The sequence below is a fragment of the Schistocerca nitens genome, chromosome 7 (assembly GCF_023898315.1).
Source record: "Schistocerca nitens isolate TAMUIC-IGC-003100 chromosome 7, iqSchNite1.1, whole genome shotgun sequence".
NCBI classification, from domain to species: Eukaryota; Metazoa; Arthropoda; class Insecta; order Orthoptera; family Acrididae; genus Schistocerca; species Schistocerca nitens.
Window position 1 is genome coordinate 138,359,644 of NC_064620.1, and position 26,268 is coordinate 138,385,911.

A 26,268-nucleotide genomic window follows, 5' to 3' on the forward strand; every position below is an offset into this window, starting at 1 on the left:
GCCAATCAACTGTTTTCTCGTTCAGTCTGTCTTTCAGTCGAAAGGAGTAAGTCTCGGCAACAAACTCAGCTTCGTGAATGCTTTCACTCGCTCTCCGTGTTTGAGTGGTTCCACTTAATGCAAGACACCCGAATGAGAAAAGTGTGACTGTTACGCCAGTTATATGAAAGTTTTGGTCAAGTCTCCGGGTTTGAGAGATTTCACTCACATGCGTTCTGAGTCTTTCCGGCTATACATGAACCGTGGTGGGTGTTGTCGCCTTTTTAAGAGATAAATAACGTATTTTATTTCAAGGGGAAGTGAATAAAAAGTGTACTTCTAAAAATGAAATGTTTTCGAAATTTATGTATTTACTTACTTAAATGTGAATTTTTCGTACTTCAGACATTAAATCTGGATTTTTGGTTGGTTTTAAAAGGTTCATAATAAAGGTGGTACATTATAAATTTATGTTTAAATAAATGAACCATTACCTTTTTATTTAATGTTTCTGAAGCTCTGTCTTTCTCTTCGCTCTGGTTTGAGCCCTTTCTGAAAGCATATAAAATACAGTTTATTAAACTGTTTGGTGACCTAATCACTCACTTTTTAAACATCTACTATCACTCGTCGGACGAATTTTTTGCGAGATATATTAGCATCATTTGTTAATTCTCTTTGAATTTCTTTATGCAATACACTTTCAGAATATCAATCATCTTTGGTGATACTATGTATCGCATTGAATTTATCTTCATGATCACGTTTTATTCAGTCGTATAATAATTTATTACCTTCCCATGCCACTGAGTGTTTCGATATTTTGGTCCAGACACAAAGCTCACTGACTAGAAACGCCTGTTCATAATCACGGGGGACAAACTGAACTAATAACTCACTCAATAAAAAGAAAATATGGCTCAAATGGCTCTGAGCACTATGGGACTTAACATCTATGGTCATCAGTCCCCTAGAACTTAGAACTACTTAAACCTAACTAACCTAAGGACAGCACACAACACCCAGCCATCACGAGGCAGAGAAAATCCCTGACCCCGCCGGGAATCGAACCCGGGAACCCGGGCGTGGGAAGCGAGAACGCTACCGCACGACCACGAGATGCGGGCAAAAAGGAAATATCGTAACGTCAATAACAGTGACGACAGGCGATAACAGTGTAGCCAAAATGATGATATAACAATGCCAAAAGGATCGAGTGTTTCTACTCAGAACTGAGGGCGCTGCGGATGATTTCACTGAAAAGAAAAAATAGTCTAATGGGCACTTGAAACTCTAACCTGCTGAACCGATTATTTTCATTCTGTTGCTCCTACGGGCTGGTTTCATTCAAAAGAATAAATGAATAATTCAACCGATGTGTGAAACTACAACCGAATGAGTCGGTTGTTTACCAACAACTGAGTGAATTGATTGTTTTCATTCACTTGTTCCCACCACTAATTTGTAGAGGCTTGCACAGGAGTTACATCAAATCAGTCTTCGGACTGAAGACCACAACAAATACTGCAGGCCTGAAGTACTTCATGTCAATGGAGACAATGGCAACAACAACAGTAACAACAACACAACAACAACAGAGACGGCAGGCAGATAGTCCTTCGTCTACCGAACTAAATGACACACTGTCACACTCTCGAAACATGTTGACACAGGTCATGAAAAAGAGGGGTGGATTTCCAACCTCACGACGATCGTACACCGAAAACCGATGTTGTTCGCGATTCCGCGCTTTGCTCTACTGCCAGCACTGGGCCACGGGTCGGCGGCGGATGGACCCGCCTTCCCGCTTTCACGGCTGTGCCTCGGGTATCCCCCACCAGGCCCGGCGCGACCTGGCGCAACGGCGGAGTCGCGGAATGTCAACCGGCTACTGACAGAGCCACACCACGCGAGAGCCACAAGGGAAAACACCTGCTAGTCTAGCAGCCGGCAGAGAGGAGTACGCACCTCTGCAGCCGAGTCCGGAGTCCGCGGAGCGACACTAGCGAGCGTGCTGCCCCGTTAGCGGCTGACGTAAGTAGAATATTCCAGAGCCGGCACGGCGCTACCGCTTTCTCTGCTTTTCTGCCGTTTGGCGGGCACACTTCCGCGCGCGCGTTCGTGCCGATGTATAGGCGACTTTATTCCTCGACATCAAAATTCTGCCACGAGGCACACTCAGTGGAATATCCTTCAAAAATCCGCTCGTTGTGCGGGTACCGCGGTGTAGAGCTGTTAGAACTTTCACATGGCCCCCAGAGTTTGTGCTCCATTTAGCCACACAAAATACTTGTTTGGAATCTATACTTAGTTGTACAGGGAGAGTACATAAATGCATATTTACAGAGTATATAAGCTATCAAAATTTGTTCCACACTAAATTTTTAACATGTGACTTGATAAATAAATTGGCCTTTCTAGGGCTATGCTTTCGGAGTATGCCTTTCGGAGTATGCTGATGCGTTAGCTCCACACTTAACAATCATATACAACCGTTCGCTCGGCGAAAGATCCGTACCCAAAGACTGGAAAGTTGCACAGGTCACACCAGTTTTCAAGAAAGGTAGTAGGAGTAATCCACTAAATATCAGGCCCATATCGTTAACGTCGATATGTAGCAGGATTTTGGAACATATATTGTGTTCGAACATTAGTAATTACCTCGAAGAAAACGGTCTATTGACACACAGACAACATGGGTTTAGAAAACATCGTTCCTGTGAAACACAACTAGCTCTCTATTCACATTGAAGTGATGAGTGCTATTGACAAGGGATTTCAGATCGATTCCGTATTTCTGGATTTCCGGAAGGCTTTTGACACTGTACCACACAATCGGCTCATAGTGAGATTGCGTGCTTATGAAATATCATCTCAGTTATGTGACTGGATTTGTGATTTCCTGTCAGAGAGGTCACAGTTCGTAGTAATTGACGGAAAGTCATCGAGTAAAACAGAAACGATTTCTGGCGTTCCCCAATGTAGTGTTGTAGGCCCTTTGCTGTTTCTTATCTATGTAAACGATTTGGGAGACAGTCTGAACAACCGTGTTCGGTTGTTTGTAGATGACGCTGTCGTTTATCGACTAATAAAGTCATCAGAAGATCAAAACAAACTGCAAAACGATTTAGAAATGGTGCGAAAATTGGCAGTTGACCATAAATAACGAAAAGTGTGAGGTCATCCACATGAGTGCTAAAACGAACTTGTTAAACTTCGGTTACACGAAAAATCAGTCTAATCTAAAAGCCGTAAATTCAACTAAATACCTAGGTATTACAATAATGAATGACTTAAATTGGAAGGTACACATAGAAAATGTTGTGGGGAAGGCTAACCAAAGACTGCGTTTTATTGGCAGGACACTTAGAAAATGTAACAGACCTACTAAGGAGACTGCCTACACTACGCTTGTCCGTCCTCTGTGGACGGTGTGGGATCCTTACCAGATAGGACTGACGGAGTACATCGAAAAAGTTCAAAGAAGGGCAGCACGTTTTGTATTATCGCGAAATATGGGAGAGAATGTCACAGAAAAGATACAGGATTTGGGCTGGAAATCATTAAAAGAAAGGCGTTTTTCGTTGTGGAAGAATCTTCTCACGAAATTCCAATCACTATCTTTCTTCCCCGATTGCGAAAATATTTTGTTGACACCGACCTACATAGGGAGGAACGACCACCACGATAAAATAAGGGAAATTAGAGCTCGTACGGAAAGATATAGGTGTTCATTCTTTCCGCGCGCTATACGAGATTGGAATAATAGAGAATTGTGAAGGTGGTTCGATGAACCCTTTGCCATGCACTTAAATGTGATTTGCAGAGTATCCATGTAGATTTAGATGTAGAACAGAACGCTTATAGGATCGCTTTGTCGTTGGTCTTCCTATCTGTCTCTGTCCCAATGTTAAGAACCATATTTCTCAGGAACGAATAGACGTATAAAGATCAAGTTTATGTTCATATTAAAATTTATGGTCCCTTGGCAGTGTTTAAGGTTTAAGCTTCTAAGTCAATGCTAGCAAAAGATACGGCCATTTGTGTCACATATTTTGATACTCGAAAACTCGCTAATAAAACGTTTAGGATACTTCCCAATTACCTACACCCATGTTCAGATAAAAAAACGGAACACCTTGAACGACTAGAGATAGGGCGTTCATATTCACCGGGCCTGCACATTAGTGTGTTATGCAGAAATGATTAGCATTTCAGTCACCTCGGTTCAACATGTTACGTACAGGGTCCGCCACGGGCTCCGAGAGCGTTCCCTGCGTGATGGCATCGACGCGAATGGCATCTTGCGGTATAGCCATCCATGCAGCATTCACCCGGTTCCAATGTTCATTTCTTGTGGTTGGCATTGGGTGACAACGCTGCACCCGTCGTTTCACCATATGCCACATATTTTTTACTGGCGACAGCACTGGTACTTTGGCGGGCTAGAGCCAAAGGCAGACGTCCTGCTATAACCTTCTCGTATAAAATAAAAAATGATAATTTTTTGTTATATCTTAACTCATGAAAACTGATAAATTTTGACGTAAGCAGCGCTACGCCATGGCCCTGTGAAATCAAGCTGAATCTGTCCGTGAGAAATAAACTGAAAAATTCTTACCTCATGATGGTCTCGTCGGATAACACTGTCTATATATCTGCTCGTAAATGGCACAGCTTAGTGCAATGCTGGCCTATCTGCTAATACTGGACAACATTTGTCTGAGGTCTGAATTATCAGAAAAACTGACTTTGATTATTGACATAGCTGCACAGCTAGTCGTCTGATTACTAAAGAACACATGACTATGACCTGAGAAAATTTCTGAAATATTAAAATTAAAATTAAATGACTGGGTCAGGATTGGCAATGACTTAAGGCAAAATTATTCCTTCCTTTTTTTGTTGACTGGTAAAAATTATATTCTGAAAATTACATTATTTATAAATATCTGCAATCCATTATATGAAAAATTGAATATTACAAATTTGGGTCAACTGGTGTTGACGAATCACAAAAAGATTGAAAGAAATTCATATTAACATCTCAGACGAGTGACTTAAATACGCGCACGCCAATAAAAATAATAAAATTTAGTTTACAATACATGGCTATGAACTGCGCTGTACCAGCGACAGACAACTGCTCTGTAGCAGCGAGCGACTGCAACTGCTGCCGAGACTGCTCTGACCTGCGACTGTATTGCAGTAGAGATATTTTCTGTCGCAGGCAGCGCGTGAGCAATACATAGAAATTCCATTTGCTCCAGCAGGGTGGTGCACCCCTTACACTGTGACACCAAGAAGGCACGTGTTCGTGCAGCAATATGTGGTCGTGCATTGCCGTCCTGAAAAATGGCGTCTGGGGTGTTGTGTAGAAAGGGTATGGCTATGGGTCACAGGATGTTATTCACCTAGTTCACGCTGGTCACAGTGCCCTGGACACGCACCAACTGTGATTTGTGGTTGTACCCAATAGCATCCCATACCATCAGGCCGTGAATTGGTGCTGTATGCCTTGTGCGAATGCAGTCACTGTGATGCTGATGCCCTTGTCTGCGGCGAACCAAAATGCAGCCATCATTTCCGAACAAGTAGAACTTGGATTCGTCCGAAAATACTATCTAATGCCGTTCATGCATCCAACGACTTCGTTCCATACGCCACTGCCGTCTAGCATGTTTCTGCACATTCGTTAAAGGTAGGCAGGAAAGTGGAAGACACGCATGTAACCCATGCCGTAATAAACGGTGACGGACTGTCACTCCTGACAGTGTGCGATGTGTTCCACTGTTGCACCAGAGCCCAGGAGGAAGCAAATCTGTCGTGGACTGCCATTCAGATGAGGTGTCGAACTTCTAGGGAAAGGGGGGGGGGGGGGTCAGGGCGGTGCGACCTGACACTTCTCGTCATGTTCCACGGTCTTCCGTGAACCATTTTGCACACACTCCTTGCACTGCTGAAACACTTCGCCCCACACGAGCAGCAATTTCCCGGATGGCTGCATCACATTCTCTCTTGCCAATAATGCATCCTCTTTAAAACTCACTGATTTGACGGTAGGGTTCGCGCGTACGTCTGTGAAGCATCCTGCACGTCTGCTCAAGTTACACGGATCCATTACCTTCGGTTCATAGCGACAGCGAGAGCCGCAGGCACATTTTACCGGTAGGTGGTGTTGCGCCGCGATATCGATGTTGATCTTGAACACGCAACCCGTCATTTTTCAAATGCTAACCAGTTTTGCAGAACACGCTAATGTACATGTTCTACGAATATGACCGTCCTATCTCTAGTCGTTCGAGGTGTTCTGTTTTTTTCTGAACATGAGTACAGAATCACGAAATTTGGCAGGAAGCAAGGTTTCACAGTACAAGAAAAGGAAAAAGCCGAAAACTGTTTATTTGTAATTTTATACAATGAAAAAAATTGTCTTTTTTATCCGTCTGTCGCCTTGTCTGTCCGTCTATTAACATCCTTTTTGCCTCGAACACTCTGGCGTATCAAGTTAATAAATTAATTAAGTTAAAATATACGGCCATTTATGACACACAGTTTGATAGCCTAAGACTAACTTATCAAAACCTGTAGCGCACTTCCCGTAGACCTAGAATCAGGAAATTTGACAAGAAACAAGGTTCCACAATATAAGTAAACAAAAAATTAGAACTTGTTAATTTGTAATTATATCATACGAAAAATATTTCTTTTATGTGAGAGTCGCACTAGAACTGGCTAATTTTTTATTATCAATTTACTATTTTTCGTAAATTGATGCATAAGCTCTTACGGAGAGATGAAAATGTGAATACTATAAAAATCTACAGGTTTTTCCCAATGCTCTTAAGAAAATTAACAATCGCTTTATGAATGTGGGGTTTTTCCTCGAGCTCTTAAGGGTTTCCGGAACGCCCTATGCTTGCAATGTTAAAATAATGCTTATAAATTACATCTTTCCTCACAAAGTATTTGAGGTAGGAAGTTGAACTTTTTACAGATTATTTATTGGAATATGGGCTACAACTTAACACAGGGATTTTACAAAATTTTAGTTCAGTTATTAAAAATGATTTTTTTTCAATTGTAATGAAAATTCACAACATTTTTTGCAATTTTTTATTTATATATTCAAAAATATACAGTTTTTTGGAAAAAGGCTGTGTTAAATTATGCAGAAGGTACTGTGTAACATTTACTGAAAGTTTGAAACAAATATGTTTGGAAGATCCTTAGAAAACATGTAATTAGTATGAGAAAATAAAAGTTTTGGGAATCGAGCGACAAAGATTGAATCAACTTTTTAGTGCATTCCAGGTCCATAGGATGGATTATCTTCATCCTCTGCAAACTCCTCCTCCAGCTTCCTCTTGTTCCTCCTCCTGTTTACTCTTGCTTGTATTTCTAGACTCTTTACAGCCCTGTCTGCAGCCCGAAGGCGTTCCTTGTCTAAAGCAAGCATCGCTCATACCATGTTAGAACCTATCTTCATTCCCATATTTCTAAATACCTTGCACCTTACAATGTTGCCATCATTGAAAGTCGCAACAGCATCATACACACCAAAGTGAAGTGTTTCTGTTCCGTGATGGCTGGGTGTTGTGTGCTGTCCTTAGGTTAGTTAGGTTTAAGTAGTTGTAAGTTCTAGGGGACTTATGACCACAGCAGTTGAGTCCCATAGTGCTCAGAGCCATTTGAACCATTTTTTGTTTCTATTCCAACAAATACAGTCTTGGGGATTCTCGACCATATAACACTATTTACACTTTCATTGGGGTTTTGAGTTTTTCCGTGAATACACTTTTTCAACAGTTCAGGTGCTGCTAAGTCTCTGAAAATAGGTTTTATCACCTCCATTATTGCATGAGGCAGACTATGCTTATGAGGGTACACTTCACCAGTTAGCAATCCTTTGTTATATTTACACCAACTGTCTTCTTCTTTGGGACACAAGCTATGTTGGGGATTTTCATCGTCTTTATTGTTTACAGTAATAACACATACCTTTGGCTTTCCAACATTTCTCCTTTTCTTAAAAGCCTTCAGAGGATTTCTAATAACTTTACTTTTACTCATTATTATACTTCAACAAAACAGAGACTCAAGAAACAGAATTAATTACGAATATTTTCGAGATAACGACAGAGTAAATAAACATGAAACAATCGACAATCACACCAGAGATATATATTGAACCATCACAGGTTAGCCACAACACATACTTTATCTCACATCACTAAAATGTACCTGATGAACACGGACGTTAATAATAACACCATTTGACAGCAGTTTAACAGCGCCACAGTGGGTCACGCCCATGTAGAACACATTTCAAAAAAAATTTAAAAATAGTTGTAGTCTTCGGAATTGAATAAATTATATATCTATTAAAAGGTAATAGTCTGCAGATTCAGAAAACGCAAAAAAGTAAAAATTGAACTTTTCATGATTTTGAGCCTTTCCGGAGCCCCTTAAGAAGATTAACGATCACTTCATAAAGGCGAATATCTATAATAAACAAAACAGAACAAGCTGACTGAGGGAGTGTCTTTCACAGTTGGAAAGAAGATGTGGAACACATCAGCTTCTCACTAACACTGACACTCATATGCAGGAGAACAGTAAATGTTTATTATTTGTAGATATAGAGGAAAAGAAGAATGTTTGAAGCGGAGTCGAATGATGGTGGAAATCGTTGACCTGTCCAAGTGACTCGTTGTGAACCACGGACTTTTACGAATGTGGGGTTGTAGCGCCGCATGATATCCACTTTTCGTTTGTTGTGACGCATTCGAAATCCCTCGAATTTTATGATATACAATACATACAATATCTTGAACTATACATTCAGGGTGACAGTTATTGAACTACATGAAATGAAATCGTCATGACTTCTGAACGGTTTGCGTAATTACGTTCAAACTATACGACTAGCCTTGAGGCATGATGGGAATTACGTGGTTTGGTTTAGCGGCGCTTCAGTCTGGAACCGCGCGACCGCTACGGTCGCAGGTACGAATCCTGCCTCGGGCATGGATGTGTGTGATGTCCTTACGTTAGTTAGGTTTAAGTAGTTCTAAGTTCTAGGGGACTGATGACCTCAGATGTCAAGTCCCATAGTGCTCAGAGCCATTTGAACCATTTTTGTTTAGCGACGAAGCCCACTTTCATTTCGTTGGGTTCGTCAATAAGCAAAATTGGGGCATTTGGGGGACTGAGAATCCGCATTTCGCGATGGAAAAGTCTCTTCACCCGCAACGGGCGACAGTGTGGTGTCCAATGCCCAGTCACGGAGTAATCGATGCGATATTCCTTGATAGCATGGTGACTACCGAATGGTACTTGAAGGTAGTGGAAGATGATTGCTTCCCCATTAACCAAAGGGACCCTGATTTCGACAAGATGTGGTTCATGTCCTGGTGGAGCACTTTGGGGACCGTCTTCTGACACAGGGGTACCCAGAGGGCACTGTCAAGGGCCTCCATTGGCCGCCATATTCTCCGGATCTGAACAAATGCGACTCTTTTTGTGGGGTTATATTAAAGTCGAGGTGTGCAGCAATAACCCCAAAACCATTGATGAGCTGAGAACACCCATTCGGGAGGTTCAAATGGCTCTGAGCACTATGGGACTTAACATCTATTGTCATCAGTCCCCTAGAACTTAGAACTACTTAAACCTAACTAACCTAAGGACATCACACAACACCCAGTCATCACGAGGCAGAGAAAATCCCTGACCACGCCGGGAATCGAACCCGGGAACCTGGGCGCGGGAAGCGAGAACGCTACCGCGCGACCATTCGGGAGGTCATCGACAGCATCGATGTTCCGACACTTCAGTGGGTCGTGCAAAATTTCGCTATTCATCTGCGCCACATCATCGCCAATGGCGGTAGGCATATCGAACATGTCATAACGTAAATCCGAATATCTGTAATGACGTTTACATGTTGAATAAAATGTGTGCACGATGTAGTTTGTAACTAATTTACGTTTTCTTCACATAGCTCAATAATTGTCACCCTGAGCATGGCAGTACAAGCGATACTGCACAAACCTGACCACATCACTGGAAAAACATGAGGAAAGATCAATGAATCATACAGAATATTCTGATTTTTTTGTAATTACATTGATAAGGACCGTAAGTGAATGTGAGGTATTGTAACACTTACGCGTTTAATTTCTGCAACTTTTGTATTATTAGTGATAGCAAACATTGGAGGTGAATGTGTCAAAATGTCACCGAGCGAGGTGGCTGAGTGCTTAGCACAGTGGACTCGCACTCGGGAGGACGATCGTTAAATCCCTCGTCCAGCCATCCTGATTTAGGTTTTCCGTGATTTCCCTAAATCGTTCCAGGCAAATGCCGGGATGGTTCCTTCGATAGGGCACGGCCGACTTCCTTTCCCGTCCTTCCCTAGTCCAATGAGGCCGATGTCCTCGCTGTTTGACCTCTTCCGCCAAAAACAGCCCCTCAAAATGTCAACGTGTCTTATGGCTTCATATACTGAGGCCACCCTTTATTGATGAAGAAAGTGTTCGTTGCACAGTAACGGAAGAAAATCATTGTTTAACCTCCCGTCGTCAACGCGGTTATTTATCAACACGAAAGACAAACTTGTATTTTGAAAGAACGGGAAGGAAATCGGCCGCGTCCACTTCAAAGGAATCATTGCGACACTTGCATCAAGCAGTTCGCAGGAACCATTGGAAAGGTAAATCTGGACGGCGGGAGGGGGATTTGAACCGTAGTCCTCTTGAATCTGAGTACGGTCTCTCACCGGTGCGCCACCTCGCTTAGTTTAACTTCACAAGAGCTTGTATTAGGACTAAGATGTGTGTCCACTCTAGAACAGAGTGTAGACGGCTCTTTAAATATCTGGACACGGAGACTTGCAGACACCACAGATTTGCGGACACGTACGGTTACGTAACAACACGCTACTTAGCTGGTGTTCACAAACTGCCGGCGAATCCTGCTGTCCGCGTTCCTCCGGCATTCGTATAATGAGTTGGGCATACTGATAACAGCCTCACAGTACGTATCTTGTACATCGCAATGATATTTGTCAACCATGATGCATAGCTGGAAAACAGCAATGATGCTCAGGAATACAGTAAAGGAAAAATATACTATTCATTGCTCAACCTTAGTGTGACGCAGGAAGTAGTGAAGTATTCAACCATGGGGCTCCGCAGAAATTTTTCCAAGGGTGGGCAAGATTCAAAAATTGTCAGTACTTTGGTTTACAGCAACGCATTCGGCGGGTATTAAAAACGAGACGTGACCTAAAAACTAAGCTGGGCAAGGAGCACACAAATCTCATGTATCTTAAAATGATTGATAGTTTTACACTTAGTATCTGTATTCTTAAGGAAGATTACTTTGTACCTATACGGTAAGCATATTTGAATAGTACATATTATTTGTTATTTTATTAATGTAAATATGGATGATAGCTTTTACATTCAAGGATAAAGAACTACAACTTCACTTGGCTAAATCCAGGATACGCAGCGATTTACGAAATAAACGTTGCAGATGTTGACAACAAACATCTATTCATGCCCCCATAACGTTAGGTTGAAACTGAAAATTAAAGATCTGAACTAGAAAAATAGTAAACTGAGAAATGTTCAATATATCGAAGTGGAGAAACAGGGATAAAAATTTATAAAAAAAAATATTATTCGACTTCATGCCGGTTAAAACACTATGTTTGCTTACAAAAATTCTCATCTGATCACTTTAACGGGTGTAACATTACTTTCATGCTTCCTATGCTTTTATTTTCCATTTACTGTATGCGTACTAGGTAAACGGCCGTGTCGCGGTGGATACACCAGCTCCCTCGAGATCACCGAAGTTAAGCACCATCGGGCGTGGTTGGCATTTGGATGGGTGACCATCCGGGTCGCCATGCGCTGTTAAAACTACCAGGGTTCACTCAGCCTCGTGATGGGTACCGAGGAGCTACTTGACCGAATGGAAGCGGCTGCATGTCACGAAAACTAACAACGGCCGGGAGAGCCGTCAGCTGACGCCTCGCGCCCCAGTAGCCGCTTCCGATGACGTCAGACGTCTGACAATGACACGGCGGTCGGCCGGTACCATTGGACCCCCGAGGCCTGTTCGAAAGGAGTATGCTTACTTGCGTCCAAGGTCCTGCAGTATTTTCAGTATTAATCGGCGGAAATAAAGTTGAACACAACGAGTTTTGGCAGCTACATCTTTTAGCTCTTTAGACAAATTGCAGCCGAGCGCCAGCATACGGTTAGATGGACGTGGGAAATCTCCCAGAACCACTCTGAAACTTGCCGGTAGAGTCGACTTTTAACAACCTAGGACTGAACTAAAGCGGCTTCCGTCTCTCCAGTTTGTCACATTATTGTGCAACCATCTCGATTGAACAGCACAATTCGCAGTTCTATGACTGCATGTTCGAGCTCCAATTGTGTTGAAAATTTCCTCACTCTTTTTTTCTCTCTCTTTTGATGGAAAAATGGTATTTCCTTTCCTGTGCGCCCGTAGATATGCCTACCATATTTCTTGGTCTCCAACCGAGGACATATTTTTGTAGTTACTTTAAACTCTTAACTGTTTACTGAAACGTTAATCTTTATTTATTCAGTCACAAAGGGACTACAGACATTGGCTGCCAGTGTGCATTGATTTAAGTCAATGGAGAAAGTTGAAAAGTTGTGCCAGACTGTGATACAAACCCGGCTTTCCTGCTTACTAGGCAGATGCTCTTACCACTAAGCCATCAGAACACAGTGATCATCGTAAGTGCAAGGACTATCCTATTATGCCACCCATCAGACCCAAATTCTCAACTTATCCACGCTGTAACACTTATATCGATTAGAAGTAGGTCCATATTATGTAACTGTGTATCTGAAATTATGGAGGGTGTATTCTTTGTTACGTAAAGTTATTGATTTGTGACGAGAAAATTAGAGTTTTGTAATATATATATGGAAAAAGCAAAATGATTTCTTAAAATAATAAATAATTATAATATGTGTATGTTTATAAGAAAGACAATGTTTATTGAAAGCTGGTTCATGCTTAGGGCACTTGTATTTGTAGTATATAAAAGACGGTGGGAAGTCCCTCTGCAACAAAAGCGGCATGGCGCGATGTAAAAGGTGGTTTTGGCGGTCGAACTGGGCGGCTCCTTGGTGTGAACGGTACACAGTACGTGGCTAGCCGTGGCACGGTACACTTAGACGGTGCCAGAGAGGCAATTGGAAGCTACTTTGCAAAGGATTTTTGTCTCGGATGTGGGTCTGGCTATTACTTGGTATTCTCGGCAAATAGGAATGGCTCTAATATGTTGAAAATCCGACTCAAAGAAGAAATTTTATAGAGCATTCGGACATCAAGAGCCCTGAGTACAGTTAGCCGCCATGTCGCTTGCCACCAAAACTTCGCCACTGCTTTACTAACTTCATACATATATGGGCATTGTGCCAGTTAATGTGTGTGTGTGGTTTTAACAATAATCCAAATGCTGTAAATCTGTGTCCGGAATCATATCTTCTATCCTCATCACGAACCTATGCAGGGTCCTGTCCTTAGTGCTACTAAAACTGAGCACCTTGTTTTAAACGAACAGTTCTTACATTCAAGTGTTTCAAAGTGATTTTTGAAACTTCCTGGCAGATTAAAACTGTGTGCCCGACCGAGACTCGAACTCGGGACCCGAGTTCGAGTCTCGGTCGGGCACACAGTTTTAATCTGCCAGGAAGTTTCATATCAGCGCACACTCCGCTGCAGAGTGAAAATCTCATTCTGGAAAGTGATTTTTGTTTGTCAAATGTAAATGGAGGAGCGAAAGTTAAAGTTAAAACCACAAAAGTGAAGTTAGATAGGATTTTGCTAAAGTACGCTTAGTTTCTTGCAAAGTATAGTTTTTCAGGAATACAGTGTCAGATTTTGTAAATGTTATTGCCTAAAATACCTGCTTCACAGGCGATAAAAAAGACAAATAAGTTAAGCTTATTTTAAAAATAGTGTGGTTTTCATTTCTATCATGAATGGTTCCTTTTCCGAAGTTAGTTAAGCTGAGCGTTGAATTTTTTGTCTTGCAAAGTAAATTATGAACTACTCCAAGTGAAGTGAAGGATTAGCTTTGTTTGAATTAGTCTTTTTACTGAAGTAATCATAGAGCTTGACTAGTGACACTATACTAGTTTATGGGTCCCCATCATATCCTCCACATATTAGAAAGATAATTGGACTGTTAATGCCACTAAGGAAAACTGATATATGTAGAAGAGTATAAACAGTGTATTTATGATATTATTTATCTTTATTTGTGTTTTTACATGTAAGATAATATAGAAGCCCCTCATGTTCAAATTTAGTTCTGCACATCTTGCAGTAACATTTCAGTACTGGTTTAAGAAATTACCTTGAGTGTAGCTGTTATTAGTATGAGCTTGGTACAAATGTGTGTGCGTTATTGGTGACTGCTGCTACACACAGGTCAGAGTGCCCTGTGTCAGTTTGTATGCTGTGCGCTATTCAAGGGGAAATATTAATGAAAGTAACTTCAACAACCAATATTCAATTTTCTTAAACATATGTTTCCAAATTAATGTGCCTAATTGGCTGGCGACGGTTTATTTTTTCATCTACACATGATTTTTACCACTTTCATTAACTCCCAAGGTTAAAGTCCGTTTAGTTTTACTGTTGATTTCACCGTATTCAAAATTTACACTCCGATACCTTTACCCATTAGACACACACGCTGTCAAAATTCAAAATCCTCTCAGAGGGCAACATTAGCTTGTTTCACGATACGCTTGTGCATCATACGTGGAACGTTAAGTGCTATAACGCACTTATTACTAGCGGCATTTCGGAAATTCCTGTGAGAGTTCGAACCTGGAGTGAATCCCCACTGAAGAGATCATTGGCCTTCCTCGCCTTAAAAATATATATTTGTGGTGCCTATTCTTTCAGAAATTCGGACATATCCGAAAGAACAATTACCATTTTCATACAGCAGCCAGTATGCAAAGTCGAAAATTTGTGCTGAGCCGGGATTAGAACCCGGAAAGTCCGTGCATTTGCGATGACCAAGGCTTCCGAATGGCTCAGTGGTCAGAACATCTGCCCAATCAGCAGGAGACTCGACTCGAGAATCACCGTCAGGCACATATTTTCAACTTTCCCTACTACTTCAAGTTGTGGTGTGCGTACTGTAAGACCTCGGTACACACACCATCAGATTATTTGACTTGTCGCTCTAACGAAGTAGGCGAGTGTCAGCAATATGTCTCGTGGTCTTATCGTGGCGTGTTTATCTTCTGCCGTTAGGTCAGACGATAGAAATGCCACTTGCACGCTTAGAGTAGCAGATTGACGGTGACCAACGTTAAACATAACTTGATTAATTTTCACACACATTTATTAAAATAGTATCAAGCATAAACCGTATGTAACTTGATTATGGATGCTATTTACAATTGACAATCTGAAGTTCCTTTAGTCTTGTTACGTTAATCTTATTCTCACATATCTCTGATACTTGAGAAAGTGTCTATACATTTCTCTTCATGGCTATGTACAGGAATATGATAATCTTATTAGGTGCAGACTGAAACTTGACTATTGACTGATACAGACTAATGCAGACTGGTACAGACTGGTGCAGACAAATGCAGACTAACTAATCGGAGGTCTGTACACTGGTTATAATACCTCATGCGTTCATGTATCACTGCGCGAGTGTGATCCGTGAGGAGAAAAGGTTCTACGTTAGCAGCGATCTCATTGACTGCGTTACATATTAATAAGCGGATCGCCGGAAGCAGAATTTGGTCCGTCTCTAAGGCAGCGCCATCTCGTAGTGCGGAGATGGACGAGCGCTGCGCCAGTGCTCTTGTGCTTAACGGGGCGCGCTCTAGTGGGAAAATTGTGTACGCACTGACTATGCGGAACTATGTACACAACACAAATCAACTCCCAATCACATACAATGTCTGTAATACCTTTGTGTCTTAATTCATAGTGGCTACTGGATCAAAATGGCATTTGTTCTTTTGGACAAAGATAGGTTTGATGCAGCTCTCCATGCTACTCTATCCTGTACGAGCCTCTTCATCTCCGAGTGACTACTGCAAACTGCATCCTTATGAATGTACCTAGTGTATTCAGCTCTTGGTCTCCCTCTACGATTTTTATTCTCCAAGCTTCCCTCCAGTATTAAATTGGTGATCCCTTGATGCCTCAGAACATGTCCTACCAAGCGATCCCTTCTTATAGTCAGGTTGTGCCACGAATTCCTCTTCTCCGCAATTCTGTTCAGCACATTCTCATTAGTTACGTGATCTACCCGTGTACTCTTCAGCATTCTTCTGTAGCATCACATTTTAAAAGCTTCTATTCTCTTCTTGTCTAATAATCTGTTTATCATCCGTGTTTCACTTCCATACATGACTACACTCCATACAAATGCTTTCAAAAAGGACTTCCTGACACTTAAATCTATTCTCGATGTTAACAAATTTCTCTTTATTAGAAACGCCTTTCTATGCCATTGCCAGTCTACGTTTAAATCTTCTCTGCTTCGACCATCATCAGTTATTTTGCTGCCCAAACAGCAAAACTTATCTACTATTTTAAGTGTTTCGTTTACTAATGCAATTCCCTCAGTATCCCCTGATTTAATTCGACTACATTCCATTATTCTAGTTCTGCTTTTGTTGATGTTCATCTTATAACCTCCTTTCAAGATATTCTCCGCTCCGTTCAACTGTTCTTCCAAGTCCTTTGCTGTCTCTGACAGAATTACAATGTCATCAGCATACCTCAAGGTTTTTGTTTCTTCTCCCTGGACTTTAATTCCTACTCCGAATTTTTCTTTTGTTTCCTTTATTACTTGCTCAATATACCGATTGAATAATATCGGGGATAGGCTACAGCCCTCTCTCACTCGTTTCTCAACGCGTGATTCCACTTCGTGCCCCTCGACTCTTATAACTGCCATTTGTTTTTTGTACAAATTGTAAATGGCCTTTCGCTGCCTTTATTTGATCCAAAGCTTTCGCTGAGTCTACAAATGTATGGAAAAAATGCTATAAACATAAGTTTGCCTTTCCTTAACCTATGTTCTAAGATAATTCGTAGGGTCACTTCTGCCACGCATGTTGCTACGTTTCTCCTGAATCCAAACTGATCTTCCCCAAGGTCGGCTTCTACCCGTTTTTGCATTCGTCTGTAAAGAATTCGTTTTAGTATTTAGCTACCGTGACTTATTACACTGATAGTTCGGTAATTTTCACACCTGTCAACACCTGCTGTCTTTGGGATTGGAATTATTATATTCTTCTTGAAGTCTGAGAGCATTTTCGCCTGTGTCATACATCTTGCTCACCAGATGGAAAAGTTTTGTCACGGTCGCATTGGGGTAGCCACACAGTCTAGGGCGTCTTGCCACGGTTCGGGCGGCTGCCCCCGTCGGAGGTTCGAGTCCTCCCTTGGGCATGGGTGTGTGTGTTGTCCTTAGCGTAAGTTAGTTTAAGTTAGATTAATGAGTGTGTAAATCTAGGGACCGATGACCTCAGCAGTTTGGTACCACAGGAACTTACTACAAATTTCCATTTTCCAGTTCTGTCATGGCTTGCTCTCCTGAGGTTACCAGTAGTTCTAACGGAATGTTGTCCACTCTCGGGGTCTTGTTTCGACTTAGGTGTTGCAGTTCTCTGTCAAATTCTTCACATAGTATCGTATCTCCCATCTCATCTTCATCTACGTTCCCTTCCATTTACATAATATTGCCCTCACGTACTTCGCCCTTGTATAGACCCTCTACATAGTCCTTCCTTCTTGGCTTAGGACTGGTTTTCCATCTGAGTTCTTGAAATTCAGGTTTAATTTTCTCTTTTCTCGAAAGTCTCTTTAATTTTCCTGTAGGCGGCATCTATCTTAGCCCTAGTGACATATGCTTCTACGACGTTATATTTGTCCTCTAGCCATTTCTGCTTAGTGATTTTGCACTTCCTGCGATCTCATTTTTTGAGGCGTTTATATTCCGCATACATGTATACCTGATTCCACGCACATATATACATACATTCCACATACATATAATTAAGGCGAAACGGCACTACATTAGAATTGTGTAGAGAAGTTTAGAATTTGGGACTTACGGTGGTCCGCGAAGTTGCAGTGACCTTGTAAGCAGGAGTGATGGTTCGAAACCGCGCCCACCACATATTTTCAACTTTTCCCTTTGATTTAAATCAATGCCCGCTCACAGCCAATTCCTTTGTATCTTAATTCATAGTGGCTGATTGATTAAAATTGTATCCTTTCATGTGCGAAAGAACAGACACCACATATGTATTTATTTATTCAGTCATACAAGTGCGTTCAACAAGTAATGCAAAATATTTTTTACTGTAAGCAGGTTGGTCTTATTCCGGATTACAATACACCATATTATTCCCCACGCTTTTAGCTTCAACATAATTTGTCAACATTTGTCAACATAATCTCCGTCAAATGCGTCGGCCTTACGCCACCTTACTGGGAGGGCCTGCATGCCAGCATGATACGACTCTACTGATAGACGTCGGAGCCAACGTCTTGCAGCATCAGTAACCTCCCCATCGCCCACGAATTGCTTCTTGCCGAGTGTATCTTTCATTGGACCAAACAGATGGAAGTCAGGTGTGGGAACCGGGCTGTAGAGTGGACGAGGAAGAACAGTCCAAAGAAGTTTTGTGAGCTACACTTGCGTGCGAGGACTTGTATGAGGCCTTGAGTTGTCATGTAGAAGAAGGTCGTTTGCGCTTTGATGGCGACGAACGCATTGCAGGACTGACAGCCGTGCACGGCCGGGCCGGCCTGGGGGGCCGAGCGGTTCTAGGCGCCACAGTCTGGAACCGCGCGACCGCTACGGTCGCAGGTTCGAATCCTGCCTCGGGCATGGATGTGTGTTACGTCCTTAGGTTAATTAAGTTTAAGTAGTTCTAAGTTATAGGGGACTGATGACCTCAGAAGTTAAGTCCCATAGTGCTCAGAGCCATTTGAACCATTGTTTTTGCACGGCCGGTCGGCACCCGCGAAATCGCACAGGTTTGTGCGGCCTCGTTGCTGTGATGACAAACGCTTCGCTGAGCGATTCACCGTGCTTTTGTTCACTGCCAGATTTCCATAGACATTCTAATAGCACCTATGAATATCTGCTATTCTCTGGTTTTCCGCAAAAAAAAAAAAATATCATTGACAGGTCTCTGCTTGGATTGCACCACCGTTACAGACGCCATTTTGAAGGCTACGTATAGCACCGCTGCCTATCGCAATTTCATGAAAATTGGAGGTGGAAATATTCCACGATGTCCCACAACAGATTCCTCATTTTTTCAGCCGGGATTGGTCGAGAAAAAAAAAAGAAAAAAGGTTGCATTACATATTGAACGCCTCTCGTATTTTTCAATAGACACGACTTTCTTCAGAACTGCTTTGAGTATACTGTGAGCTTAACAATCAGTTCCTAAAATAGGTCTCTCGAAATTACTTTGAACTTGTCTGAACACATTTTCATTCTCATCCTCTTCACACCACCAAAATTAGTGTTATCACTGTATAACAAACTAACTGTTCTTAAAGTTTGTGTTTTTCCACACACTGCAAAGGATACTGACTTAAAATTTGAGCAGTTTCACATTACCCTCCATCTAAATTTAAAATTTTCACTTGAATTCCCTTATCCAGACTGAAAAATATTGCAATTGAAACAATTTTTAATTTACTTCTGTGTCATGGTTAATGTTACTTAAATAATGTTTTCCAAAGAACGCAACACATTGTCGAATATAAGTGAAGAAATAATGTTAAAAATAACTGCCTCGATTTTGGATCTAGCTGATGAAAATTTTGGGACATGCCACTTTTTAACCAGTTTCGAAGTGCAGTGTGATGTCTTGAAACCGAGTCCATGTGTAGGCCTGTGCTACGAAAATGTAGCCTCTTAAATAGCACTCACTATTTCGTAACTCCCGTCTTTGGCTTTTACAAAACCTCATATTTCGCAGGTCATTAATACCACCCTTTCCTTTATGTCCAACAGAAAACTCTAGTACGTAGTGTGCAATAAATACGTTCATTATAATTGTCATTATGCAGTTTCATAAATTTGTATTTCTTTGCAGGTGAAATTGTGAATAAAAAGCCAAGAAGAGCTGTGCTGCAATCGGTTTCAGAAGTTAGGTTTTACAATGCTGACTAAATACTAAAATCTGTTATTACTGGGCAGAAATTGTTGTAAGATTACTGTTGTCTTGCAGTTACGACTTTGTTTTAGAGCATTAACGAAAACTTGTATTGGAAATCATATAATTCTAAAATATTAACATTAAGAATCCTATTAACAATTATAGTTTTCTGTTTAAAATGAAATATGTGTATTGCTAAATAACATGTTCTTATTGAAGAAAAAGGTAAGAAAACACTAAACGAAGAGTAGTGCATTTTCACGATAAGTGAGACCTGAGGTCCATGTATGCGGACCTTCATTTATGCCTTACCGAATCATCAAAAAAATTTCATTTGCGTTTGTGTAGTACTTCTTTATTAGTTTCCTGAAAAACATGAAAAGAAAAATTGCCTGCAACTTTTTTTTTATCTCAGGAGCGAAGAGATTATTTTGTTTTCGTGTGTGAAGTAACTCGTCTACACATTTCTGATCATTTTCTCTCTATTCGTTTTTTGCCTGATCATTCAGCCACGATGTGTTTAATGAAAATGGCTTGTCCGTAGTCACAACACACGTACCATAATTCCTGTTTGGTAATACTCCAATTGCAAATGTACGAAAGGATATAATATCTCTCTCGTTATAGCTCTCTAGTCCTCCAAGTGGTGAATCACCTCCTCTTACTATTGCAATCGTCAACCACGAATTGCCACTAACAACCTCTGTAGTTATACAAGAGAATTGAATCTTGCCCAGTAATAATTTGCTACTGCCAGTAAATAGATATTTACGATAAGCTTCAAGACAGTTATTTTTCACAGCAGATAGTTACAGTCCACATTCGACACACATGTCTCTTATATTGGAATTCCAGCCATGTTCCCAACATATTAAGGTATTCTTGCCTCAACAGATTTTAGTATTTAGTCAGCATTGTAAAACCTAACTTCTGAAACCGATTGCATCACAGCTCTTCTTGGCTTTTTATTCACAATTTCTACATCATCAATGTTTTCACTGTCTGAGGAATTAACTAGACAAGGACGTCCTCTTCTGTTTGTTACTGGTACGTATCTTAACGTTCTTATTGTTTACCAGTCAGTTTCATCGAGCTCAGTAGGACAATCTTCAGTCACAAACGAGAATTCGTCATCTTCCCAATCATATAACTCCACATTGCAGTTATTACGAAGAGCTTATAATTGCTCATAAGTTAATATTTCATGGTATGCCGTGGAGTGTAGAGATAACGGTTATTTCAGCTTTCCATTATCGTAGACCAAATTGAAATTAGCAAATATGCATTATGACATGAGGTCCACGTACTACGACATTTAGAAAATGGGTTATTTCATAGTAAAGAACAAAATTTATACAAGTCTGAACTAATTTTCAACATCTAGAGTAGTTGGCGAACTTCAGGTAAAAACACAAGCTCTCAGTCTAATATTTAGGCACAATAATTATTTACACGCCTTTTAAATTTCTATGAAAGGAGTGTACTGGGGCACTTTTGTATGTGGTACTCGAATATGATAATAATATTAAGTGTAATATCCTTTTCTTAAGAAATAAACTTTTTTAAGTTTACGTTGACTGAATGTCTGAAGTGTGGAATGAGTACTGAACTCGAATTGTCGTGTTGCGTGTTGTAAGTGTAAGTGGTGTGTTTAGTCTGTGTTATTGTTAGCAAAACTTTACACGAACTGATTGGGCAATGCAACTCCCAATACCAATAAAGAAATACAGTTACTGCAAATACATTCAGCACCTTAGTCACTGAATCCTATGGCCCTGTTCAGAACTAATAACTTTCGTCCTTGTGCACTAGCAAATAAAGTAAATTGTCTTACCTCTAAAGCAGCAACGGTGGAACGTGATATGTTATGGTCTCTCACAAAAAATATTAATGCTAGCTACAGGCTCAGCAGTGTGCAATGTTGGCCATAATACTTGAAATACACATGAAATTCATTTGGCTGATAAACGAGAACATTTAAGAAAATCCAACTTCTTTAAAAAATATGACCTCGACAGGGAGGCGGTACTGATTATGGTGAATTACTAACACTCAGTTTTTTGGCAAAATTATATTGCAAGTTAAGTTTGGCTTTTCAAAACATCTGACAATTGAAGTTACATAACTCTCAATTGATTCACAAACACTGAGATTTAAACAGCAAGTACCTCCACTAATCCTACATAAATGCAAATCATCAAATCAGATATAGCTCTGTTAACAAATCTTAGAAACATTACAAAGTGAAATATCTAACTAGCCTTTTTGTCAAAACGGTTTTCATACGTTACGTACATTACGTACGTTACTCAACAATTAAAATTTATCCTCCAACTCATCTATACTAACGCGCTGGCAAAAACAGAAATCATAATTATTTAACATCTTTACCTTGGTTTCATGAAGACTTCTGCTTCCATGTGCAACAATATTGACATACGTACATTAATCTAACATTTGGTGGCTTCACACAGCACTCCACAAAAACTGCCTTCTCCATCGTCTTTCCCTCACAGACAGCTACCTACAACTGTGCGCCAAGCGCTCTCTTACTCCAACACTAGCAGTATCTCTGGGTATGCGATATAAAGCCTATGAAAGACATACATCGTTTATAAAATCATATTCGGGTGCCACATACAGATGTGCCCCCGTACACTCCCTTCAGGATAAGTAACCATTCCTATCTAATACTTAGGCACAATAATTATTTACATACCTTTTCGATTTGAAGAAGTAACAATTTCCTGCGTCCGACCAGCTGTAAATTCACAAGGACCGTCGATCTATAAGCGAAAAAATACGACTGTTTACGGAGAAAAATATAACGAACGAAGATCCCCATGTGTGAACCGAGGGAACGAAGAGGTTATACACCTTGCCTCTGTTGTGTTGGCAGATCACTAATAGTAAGTGAAAAGTTGTCACGGAAATTGTAGCTACGGTCCCCATCGACGTCGTCGTTTGCTCCAAAGTCAGCTGAGAGAGACTCGGCCGTAAGAAAATGTTTAAAAACGCGATGTCGAACGTAAGGGTTAAAATTAAAAAAAAAATCCTCACCAGTCATAAAATCGTCAATCCCCAGACACCGGACGCTACCTCGGAGAGCACCAAGATGCGAAGACTTTACGTCTGTTCCCAAACGCATGGTAAACCCACCCACTGATTCAGTTCAAATGTACACATCTACAAGGCCGTGGTCTACAAAGTCTACTGCGATAGCTCCGACATGTTAAACTGAATGTAGAATTAGCAAGCCATGATGGGCCTTCTTGGTCCACAGAGAAATAACGGAGAGCTCTTGTGATTCCGATGTTCAGCAAGGGGAGGGCGCAGCCTTGAGGGAATTGGGTACGGATGACGGGCCCGCTGACTGCTGCCATGTTTATGTTGTGCTGTGAATCGTCGGGCGACGGTGCTGGATCGGTTCCTTTGTGCAGCTCGGTAACAGCTGTGCGAGGAAGTGAGAGAGGAAGGATTGAGGATTCTGTTTCGGCACTATTCTGCAAAGGTTCTCATCCATCTTGACTGCAAGTTATTGCTGAATGTGCCGCTGCACCAAACATCGGCACAATTTACTGCGAACAGTCTACTATACGTTTATTTATACATTGGGCACTTAGAAACAGTCTGAAGAGCGCGTAAGGATGTTGCAAGGTAGGTTGTGCTGAGAAATATTTACTAAGAAAAATAACTGTTAAGAAAAAAATTCGATACGATGCACCGTTTTCGAGTTAATTGGCATTGAAGTTAGCCAGTCAGGTGACTGAGCAGGCAAATTCAAGCGGCCCACCAGATGCAGTTAGTGTCGGTTGTTCTCATAGCACCGCGCGGGATTAGCCGAGCGGTCTGAGGCGCTGCAGTCTTGGACTGTGCGGCTGGTACCGGCGGAGGTTCGAGTCCTCCCTCGGGCATAGGTGTGTGTGTTTGTCCTTAGGATAATTTAGGTTAAGTAGTGTGAAAGCTTAGTGTCTGATGACCTTAGCAGTCAAGTCCCATAAGATATCACACACATTTGAACATTTTTTTGTTCTCATAGCGTAGATGTCAGCGCACGAGACTGCTCAGCCTTTGGCTCGGGTTCTATCTTTACTACCGCCCCAGGTCCAATTTTTGCATACTTCTCTTTCTGGTTCGATTTTACGAAACCCAACGAAGAACAAAATGGTTCAAATGGCTCTGAGCACTATGGGACTTAACATCTGAGGTCGTCAGTCCCCTAGAACTTAGAACTACTTAAACCTAACTAACCTAAGGACATCACACACATCCATGCCCGAGGCAGGATTCGAACTTGCGCCCGTAGCGGCAGCGCGGTTCCAGACTGTAGCGCCTAGAACTGCTCGGTCACTGCGGCCGGCTCAACGAAGAACATGTTTCGCGATACCGTCTCTGGCAGGCCGCTTTCATTTGCGCGGAACAGCCTGATTGGCTAACTTCCACCTAATTAACTCGGAAAAGGTTTAACGTTACGAAATTTTTCCTTAACAATTATTTCCCAGCACAACGTATCCTGCAACACCCTCATAAGCATTTAGACTTATTCCGACTAGCCCGTATGTAGTAATTGCGTAAGTCACAGTACTTTCCATCCCGCAAGGCAATGTTAAATCTGAATTTTTGTTGCGTCAGAGTTAACTGCCGCTAGAAATTCTGTAATCAATACAACGTCTATATCCAGATTACGAGAGGATGTGGGAAGTTCCGCTTTACCCCCCTTGCAGACGCCTACTCAGCCATAAAAATCCTTGACCACTTATCCAGTCACGTGAGGAATCGTTGCTTTAATATTTTCATGAAAATACCTACCTGTATTGAGAATCGTCTTCACCACATCTAGAAATTATTATTTTCCACAGATCAGATAACTGTATGATTACTGCTGCTGACATCTGATGACTCATGGATGCCGGCTTACCACTGAACTGTACAACTTCATTTACGGCATATTGTGTGCTACAGCAAACCCTCTGAACAGTTTTTGAATTTCGAGAAACATCACGCTTTCTAGAAAGTATATACACTATGTGATCAAAAGTATCCGGACACCCCCAAAAACATACCTTTGTGCATTGTGCTGCCACCTACTGCGAGGTACTCCATATAAGCGACCACAGTTGTCATTAGACATCGTGAGAAAGCAGAATGGGTCGCTCCGCAGAACTCACGGACTTCGAACGTGGTCAGGTGATTGGGTGTCACTTGTGCCACATGTCTCTACGCGAGATTTACACACTCCTAAACACCCCTAGGTGAACTGTTTCCGATGTGATAATGAAGTGGAAACGTGAAGGGACACGATCAGCACAAAAGCGTACAGGCCGATCTCGTCTGTTGACTGACAGAGACCACCAATAGTTGAAGAGGGTCGTAATGTGTAATGGGCAGGCATCTATCCAGACCATCACACAGGGATTCCAAACTGCATCAGGATCCACTTCAAGTACTATGACAATTAGGCGGGAGGTGAGAAAACTTGGATTTCATGGCCGAGCAGCTGCTTATAAGCCACACATCACGGCGGCAAATGCCAAACGACACCTCGCTTGGATGTAAGGAGCGTAAACATTGGACGATTGAACAGTGGGAAAACGTTGTGTACAGTGACGAATCACGGTACACAATGTGGTGATCCGATGATAGCGTGTGGGTATGGCGAATGCCCGGTGAACCTCATCTGCCAGCTTTTGTAGTGTCAACAGTAAAATTCGGAGGCGGTGGTGTTATAGTGTGGTCCTGTTTTTCATGGGGGGGGGGGGGGGGAGGGCTTGCACCCCTTGTTGTTATGCGTGGCACTATAACAGCACAGGCCTACATTGATGTTTTAAGCACCTTCTTGCTTCCCACTGTTGAAGAGCCATTCAGGACTGACGATTGCATCTTTCAACACGATCGAGCACTTGTTCATAATGCACAGCCTGTGGCGGAGTGGCTACACGACAATAACATCCCCGTAATCGAATGCCCTGCACAGAGTTCTGACCTGAATACTACAGAAAACCTTTGCGAAGTTTTGGAACGCCGACCTCGTGCCAGACCTAACCGACCG

At 41.6% G+C, this 26,268-nt stretch overlaps 1 protein-coding gene across 1 annotated transcript in view; it reads left to right on the forward strand.

Annotated features, from left to right (window-relative positions):
• Positions 1–1,883: 1,883 nt before the first annotated feature.
• Positions 1,884–26,268, forward strand: part of LOC126195503 (sialin-like) — a 758,511-nt gene continuing 734,126 nt past the window's right edge. The window contains exon 1 of the mRNA XM_049934131.1: positions 1,884–2,013. The gene's annotated coding sequence lies outside the window, so the exon portion shown is untranslated. The remainder of the gene's footprint in view (positions 2,014–26,268) is intronic.